General features: G+C 43.9%; 1 pseudogene; it reads right to left on the bottom strand.

The window, feature by feature from the left end:
* Positions 1-410: 410 nt before the first annotated feature.
* LOC116073624 lies at positions 411-1,433 on the bottom strand (annotated as a pseudogene).
* Between the last annotated feature and the right edge of the window lie 7,221 nt (positions 1,434-8,654).

Below are 8,654 nucleotides of genomic sequence, written 5' to 3'. Positions count from 1 at the left end.
GTAAGTCAGAGACCCGCCTTTTAGAAGCACTTTTGCATCTGGGATACAGCCAGGAAATTCCTGAAGAAAGCAAATATTTTTTTTTAAATGGGGGGCTGGAGAGACGGCTCAGTGGTTAAGAGCACTGACTGCTCTTCCAAAAGCCCTGAGTTCAATTTCCAGCAACCACATGGTGGCTCACAACCATCTTTTTTTTTTTTTGAGGGGAGGGGATGCAGTGAACTTTACTGATGGTATTCAAGAGAGTGGGGAGGGCTCCCTAGGCCCCTCCTGTTATTATGGAGGTCTGGGATGGAAATTATGAGGGAGATGCTCAGTGTTAGGGGCTGAGTTGGGACGAGACTCCTCAGCAACCAAGGACCTTTCTCTTGCTCTTGGTGTCCTTGCTGGGGTGGGTGGTCCAGGGCTTCTTACTCCTTGGAGGCCATGTAGGCCATGAGGTCCACCACCTTGTTGCTGTAGCTGTATTCATTGTCATACTAGGAAATGAGCTTTACAAAGTTGTCATTGAGAGCAATGCCAGCCCCAGCATCAAAGGTGGAAGAGTGGGAGTTGCTGTTGAAGTCGCAGGAGACAACCTGGTCCTCAGTGTAGCCCAGAATACCCTTCAGTGGGCCCTCAGATGCCTGCTTCACCACCTTCTTGATGTCATCATACTTGGCAGGTTTCTCCAGGTGGCATGTCAGATCCACAATGGATACATTGTGGGTAGGAACACAGAAGGCCATGCCAGTGAACTTCCTGTTCAGCTCTGGGATGACCTTGCCCACAGCCTTTACAGTACCAGTGGATGCAGGGATGATGTTCTTGGGCAGCCCCACAGCCATCACGACACACATGGACCATGGTCATGAGCCCTTCCGTGATGCCAAAATTGTCATGGATGACTTTGGCCAGGGGAGCTAAGCAGTTGGAGTGCAGGGTGCATTGCTGACAATCTTGAGTGAGTTGTCTTATTTCTCATGGTTCACACCCATCACACACATGAGAGCATTGGCAGAAGGGGCAGAGATGATGACCCTTTTGGCCCCACTGTTCAAGTGGGCCCCAGCCTTCTCCATGGTGGTGAAGACGCCGGTAGACTCCAGGACATGCTTAGCACCAGCATCACCCCATTTGATGTTAGTGGGATCTTACTCTTGGAAGATGGTGATGGGCTTCCTGTTGATGACAAGCTTCCCATTCTCAGCCTTGACTGTGCTGTTGAATTTGCCATGGGTGGAGTCATGCTGGAACATGGAAACCATGTAGTTGAGGTCAATGAAGGGGTCACTGATGGCAACAATCTCCACTTTGCCAAGGTAACCAGGCACCCAATACAGCCAAATCTCACACCAACCTTTACCATTTTGTCTACGGGATGAGGCTGGGACTGCACAAGAAGATGCAGCTGTCTCTGAAACAGCGAGGAACAGAGAGCCTTTCACAACCATGGGGTCTGATGCCCTCTGGTGTGTCAACTATGGAGTCTGACGCCCTCTGGTGTGTCTGGAGACAGCTCTAGTGTACTCACATTCATAAAATAAATAAATAATTCTTTTTTAAAAAAATTACAAGAGATGGGTCCTCTTTGGATACTGAATCTGCTAGGACCATAACCTTAAACTTCCCAGCCATCAGAACCTATGAGGAACTGATGTGTATTTTTAAGCCATCCAGTCTGTGGTAGTTTGCTATAAGATTCCATGGTAAAACAGTAACATAGTTAGAAGGGTGTAAATCACAAGATTTTAGATAACAAAAAATATTTAAGATCTGATTTTAGATAACAAAAAATATTTAAGATCTGGTTTTGCATTGGGGTCATGAGGAGAGGCAGACGAAGCAGCTGGCTATCCAATAGTTACAGGACAGGAAGAGAAGAAATCCCCTCAAAACGAACTGGCACAGTAGCGCTCCAGCATAAAGAACATTGATGCCAAAGCAAAAACCAAGGTTTGGAAGACATATTTACTGATCTTAAAAGACCTATTATACACCTGTTTGGAAACTGTGTAAAACACAAAGGAAAACAACAACTGTGAAAAAGAACAGATAATATGAAGCAGAAATGAGCAGGAAATGTAACAAGGATAAATAAATATGATAAAAACAATTAAAAATCCAAGATATGAAGACTATATAGGCATCAGAAAGATAGACCTCAAAAATTGGATAAATTCTAGATTAGACATGGCTAAAGAGAAATTCAGCAACTTGTAATTTGGTACTAAGGAGTGTACATAGAACACAAAATAGAAAAAAAAAGTTGAAAAACGAAAAACTCATTAAAAAAAAAAAAAAGAAGTAAACTGAGAAGTTCCAGCAAGGACCTAGTGAGAATGTCTGAAGAGAAGGAACAATCGGGAGCACAGAGACGTGTCCCCGTTTGCTTCCCTGTTGCTGTGGCTGTGATAAACTCCATGTCCAAAAGCAGCTCTTGGGGCTGGAGAGATTTGCAGCTAAGCACACTGGCTGCACTTCTAGAGGACCAGAGCTCAGTTCCCAGCTCCCACATGCTGGATCAAAACTGTCTGTTACTCCAGTTCCAGGGGATCCAGTTCTGGCCTCTGAAGGCCCCAGGTACACACATGGTGTGTAGACATGCATTTGCTCAGACACATAAAATAGAGTAAATAGATATGAAAAATGATAAAATAAAAAAGCAACTCTGGGAGTAAGGACTTACTTCATCTTACCGTCTACATCCCTCACCGAGGGAAGCCAAGGTAGGATCTTAAGGCAGGACCTTAAGGGAAACCACAGGGGAATTCTGATTACAAGCCTGCTTCCTCTGGCTTGCTCGGGTGCCCATTTTATCCAGCCTAGAGCTACCTGCCCAGAGATGGCATCACCCACAGTGGGCTAGGCTCTCCTACCTCAAGTAGCACTTTAGAAAATGCTTCCCTCACACACCCAGAGGCCAGTCTGATGGAGGTGACTTCCCAGAGGTCAGTCTGATGGAGGTGGCTTTTCAGGGGAGAATCCCTCTTTCTGAGTATCTCAAGTTAACACCTAAAGGTAACGATGACACAGTATTTCCTGGAATTAAAAGTCAGCTTCCCACATGGAAACTACAGTAAACACTGTGTATCTAGCTTCATACATACAGCTCAAACAATCTCTGCAGTACATCTGCAGATCAAACTAAAGACAAAAACCCCAGGCTAAACAAGGAAATAGACCTTCTGTCTACCAAGGAACAGAGATGAATAGGCAGCCTCTTACAAACAGGAAAAAGGCCAGGAAAGCGTGGAACAAACCCTTTTAAGTGTGAAGTTTGGTTTTTTGGTTTGTTTGTTTTCTAATGAAGAGTAAACTTCATTTGTTACCAAATATTAAATGCAAAATAAGGTCTTTTTCACATATACTGAAAGGACTTATACACAGCTGACCTTCATTGAAAGAACTCCTAAAGAAGGTACTTCAAAAAAAGAAAAAAGAGGACTGGAGAGATAGCTCAGCGGTTAAGAGCACTGACTGCTCTTCCAGAAGTCATGAGTTCAAATCCCAGCAACCACATGGTGGCTCGTGACCATCTGTAATGAGATCTGATGCCCTCTTCTGGTGTGTCTGAAGACAGCTACAGTGTATTTATATAGAATAAATAAATAAATAAATCTTTTTAAAAAAAAATAATCTAAAGAAAAAGCAGATGTAAAAAACAAGAGAAACATGAAAAATTGTTTTTAAATATATATATTTAAATGACAACAAAACAATGTCAATGATGATAATTGACTCTAATCATGTTTGGAAGAGGGTTTAACTAAAATTATGGACATTTAAAAAAAAACTCCAAAAGGGTAAAAATGTTTGTTTTGGTTTGGTTTTGGTTTTTCGAGACAGGGTTTCTCTGTGTAGCCCTGGTTGTCCTGGAACTCACTCTGTAGACCAGGCTGGCCTCGAACTCAGAAATCTGCCTGACTCTGCCTCCCAAGTGCTGGGATTAAAGGCATGAACCACCACCGCCTGGCCAGTAAAAAATGCCTGTAGCGCTAACCTAGACCCACATGCACACTAACGTGCAAGCACTATCATGTCTTCTCTTCAAGAGCAGGTGCAAAGCGGGGCAGACATGAATAAGCAGCAGCTTACCACGACAGATCAACTCTCGACCTGACAGACTCGGACAGAACGCTCTACGGAGGAGCTGGGCTTGCTCTCACTCCAGTCTCACACAGGCCTGATTACTGTAGCTTTGCATTAAGTTCTGAAGCCAAGACCCTTAAGCCCTTCAACTTTGCTTCTTTTTCAAGACTGGCTTGGCTATTGAGGCACCTGGAGAGCCCATAGGGGAATTTTCAGATAGGTTATTTCATTTCTGCAGACTTTATTATTGAGATTTGGATAAGGATTGCCTTAAGCTTGTAGATTGCTTTTGGTAATTTTGACATCTTAACAATATGAAGCCTTTCAGTTCATTAGTGTGAAATATATTTGGTTGGTGTTTTATCTTCTTTAATTTTGGTCGACAAGTTTATGGTTCACATCATACATGTCTTTCTCCTCTATGGTAAACTTCAAAGGATTTGGGGGTTGGTTGGGATTGCGGTACTCCACATTAAGCCGCTGGCCTCAAACGGGTTAAACAAATGCTCTACCACTACTAACCCTGTATCTCCAGCCCTCTTTTACCTTTTCTTCTGAGACATGACAGGCCTTGAACTAAAGATCCTCCTGCCTCAGCCTTCCTAGTAACTAGTATTGCAGGCCTGTGCTACTAGGTAGCTCTTATTTTTTTTTCTCTTGATGCTATTGTAAGTGAAATTATTCCCATAGTTTTCTTTTCGGTTTGTCCTTATTGTGCATGGGGTTGCAGCTGCACCCCTGATGGCAACTTTGCTGAATACATTCATTCCAACAACGTTTTGTGTGTAGTCCTGAGGATTTTCTACACTTACGATCCTATCATCTGTTAGTAAAGACAGTTTTTCCTTCCTCCTTTCTAGTTTTCATGTCTTCATTTTTCTCGCTTGGTTGCTCTGGTTAGAATTTCCATGTGGAATAGAACTTTTGGCTTTGGTCACTCACAAAGTGTTCCTGATCTTAGTGGGAAAGCCTACCACAGTCGGTCGAGTATGGTGTTTGCTGTGTGTTTTGCTTGCATGGCTTTGATTACATTGAGGTAGTTTCCATTGATTCTTAATTTTTTTTTGAGTGTTTTATCTTGAAAGGATGTTATTTTGTCAAGAGTTTTTTCTGTGTCAATGTCAATGGTCAGGAGCTGGGGTGGTAGGAAGCACCTCAATGTTTATCTGTCTATCATGAAAGAGTCCCTGGGTTCAATTCCCCTGCACTGCCTGGTTTTGTGTGTCAACTTGACACAAGCTGGAGTTATCACAGAGAAAGGGACTTCCCTTGAGGAAATGCCTCCATGAGATCCAGCTGTAAGGCATTTTCTCAATTAGTGATCAAGGGGGGAGGGCCCCACCCATGGTGGATGGTGCCATCCTTGGACATCTCACTGTGGAGTTATCATGGTTTTGTCAGGCCTTAACTTGAAGGTATGTTGGCTTCATAGAATGAGGAAGAGTTTGAATTAAAAAAATAAAAGTTTTAGAAAGATTTGGTGTTAGTTTTTCTCTAGGCATATGTTGCAGTCCACTGATAAACCATCAGGCTCGGGATTTTTCCTTATTGGGAGATTTATTTTTTGTCAGAGATTCAATTTCCTTACTGATCATGAGTCTGCTCTAATTTTTTAATTTTTTTATGATTGGAGGATTTTGAGTTTCTAGTAATTTGTCCACCACACGTGTGACCCAACATTGGCACCGACTGTTCATAACACTCTTTTACCTGCTTCCCTGTGAAATCACAGTGGTGTCTCCTCTCCTTCCTCCCTCCCTTCCTTCCTCCTTCCCTCCCTTCCTTCCTCCCTCCCTTCCTTCCTCCTTCCTTCCTTCCTCCCTCCCTTCCTTCCTCCCACCCCCCTTCCTTCCTTCCTTCCTTCCTTCCTTCTTTCCTTTCATTTGGTCTTTTTCTGTGACAGGATCTCTACATAGCTCTGGCTATCCTAGAACTCACTCTGTGGACCAGGCTAGCCTGGAACTCAGAGATCTGACTGCCTCTGCCTCCCAAGTGCTGGGAATAAAGGTGTGTGCCACCATGCCTGGTCTATCCATTTCTATTTCTGATTTTTAGTAATTTGATTCTCTCTCTCTCTCTCTCTCTCTCTCTCTCTCTCTCTCTCTCTCTCTTTCTCTCACTCGGTTAAAAGAATAATTATCAACCTGTGGGTCACGACCGACCCCTTTGAGAGTCAAATAACCCTTTCACAGGGGTCACCTAAGACCTTCAAAAAACACAAGTATTTACATTATGATTTATAACCAACAAAATTACAGTTATGAAGTATTAACAAAAATAATCTATGGTTGGGAGGGGCGCAGCATTAGGAAAGCCGAGAAGCACTTAGTGAAGGTTTTGTCAGTTGTATCTTATTTCCGAACTCTGGCTTTCGTCTCGGGGATGCTCTTCGATGCTGCTTTTCTGCTCTCTGACCTCTCCGCTCCCACTGGTACATATCCTTCCTCTGTTCCCCTGGGGGTTTGCTTGTTCCTCTTCTAGTTCCTGGAGTTGAAAGTTAAGTTGTTGATTTAAGAGCTCTCTTTACTTCTCTTCTTAAGACAGGGTACCCCAGGCTGGCCTTGAACTCAATATGTAGCCAAGGATGAGTTTGAGCTTCTGCCCCCCTGCTTCTCAAGTACCAGGATTACAGAGATGCACCCGGACACCTAGTCTATGTGATGCTGGGGACTGAACCCAGAGCCCCTTTGATGGCATGAAAGCAACGGACTAACTGAGCCTCATCCCCAGCCCCTCTGTCTTATGATTGGATGTAGGAGTCTGTTCTGTACATTTCTCTTTAGCGTTGCATTTGTGATATCCCATAAGCTTTAGTATGTCTGTTTTCATCTCCATTTATCTCTAGATCTTTTCCAAATTCCCCTGTGATTTCTTCTTTGATCCACTGGTTGCTCCAGATCATGCTTAAACTTCTACAAATTTGTGAAATTTCCCATTTTCCTTTAGTGATTGACTTCTAACTTCATGCTGTTGCTGTCATAGAATACGCTCTGTGGGCTATCTACCCTTTTAATTATATTGAAACTGTATTTTACATCTTGAACACAGTCTCCTACTGAAGAGACTGTGAAGTGGTCTAGTCATAGTGAGAACAGGCGGAAATCCCTGGAAAAGTTAGAATTCAGGTAACAATGAGATCCAACAATCCTGCATTCTTAGAAGATTTTAAGATAGGAACTTGAGAGACATCTGTGCACCTATGTTCACATCCACACTGTCTGAAATAGATAAAACAAGGGAGCCCCCAAATGCCCATCAGCAGACTACATAAGTCAATAAAGTCACATGGCAGACTGCTAGACAGATTTTTAAAGAGAAAGGAAACAGCCTGGCATGATGGGGCACCCTTAATCCCATCGCCCAGGATACAGAGGCAGTCAGATTTCTAAATTCAAGGCCAGCCTGTTCTAAATGGTGAGTTCTAGGTCAATCAGGACTACATAGTAAGAATTTGTCTGAAAAGGAAAGGAAGTGTATTGGCTGGTATTGTGTGTCAACTTGACACAAGCTGGAGTTATCACAGAGAAAGGAGCCTCCCTTGAGGAAATGCCTCCAATAGATCCAGCTGTAAGGCATTTTTTCAGTTAGTGATCAAGGGTGGGAGGGCCCATTGTGGGTGGTGCCATCCCTGGGCTGGTCATCTCAGGTTCTATAAAAAAAGCAATCTGACCAAGCCAGGGGAAGCATGCTAGTAAGTAATATCCCTCCATGGCCTCTGCATCAGCTCCTGCTTCCTGACCTGCTTGAGTTCCAGTCCTGACTTCCTTTGGTGATGAACAGCAATGTGGAAGTGTAAGCTGAATAAACCTTTTCCTTCCCAGCTCGCTTCTTGGTCATGGTGTTTGTGCAGGAATAGAAACCCTCACTAAGACAGGAAGGAAATGAGGGAGGAGAGAGAGGGAGGGAGAAAGGGCAGAAGAGAGGGAAGATGGGAGAAAGGAAGGAGGGAGGGAGGAAAGAAAGGAGGGAGGAAGGGAGGGAGGAAGAAAGGAGGAATGAGCCTTTAAGGGTTTGAGGGTTGGAGTACAACTCCGTGTAGAGTGCTTACAGAGCATGTGCACAGCCCTTGGATGGCCCTGGGGGGGGGGTGGAGGGGAATCTGACACCAAGTTCAGCATCCTGAATACTGAGGACATGTGCTAAGTGATATAAGCCACTTTGCAGAGATCAACATGCTAAGATTCTGCTTCTGTGTGAGGTGCTTGAAGACAGTGAGTAGGGCCCTGTAATATCATCAGCAGGCAACACTACTTGCTTTGTAAATTTGGCAACCTGAGTACAAGCCCAGGAACACACATGTGCACCATGAAACCCACACACATACATGCACACAAGTGCACAAACACTAATAAATGAAACTTTAAAAAATAATTCTCTCTAATGTATGTAAAACAGTGATTGCTGAGATCGAAAGAAGTTGAGAATCACTGCTTAATGGAAACAGTTGTGTGGGGTTTTTTTGGGGGGGAGGGGTGTTCAAGACAGAGTTTCTCTGTGTAGTCCTGGCTGTCCTGGAACTCACTCTGTGGACCAGGCTGGCCTTGAACTCAGAAATCCGCCTGCCTCTGCCTCCCAAGTGCTGG

This window comes from Mastomys coucha, unplaced genomic scaffold, assembly GCF_008632895.1.
Source record: "Mastomys coucha isolate ucsf_1 unplaced genomic scaffold, UCSF_Mcou_1 pScaffold23, whole genome shotgun sequence".
In the NCBI taxonomy this organism is placed as follows: domain Eukaryota; kingdom Metazoa; phylum Chordata; class Mammalia; order Rodentia; family Muridae; genus Mastomys; species Mastomys coucha.
The sequence above is the reverse complement of the archived record's forward strand: the minus strand, read 5'-3'. Positions and strand labels throughout refer to the sequence as shown.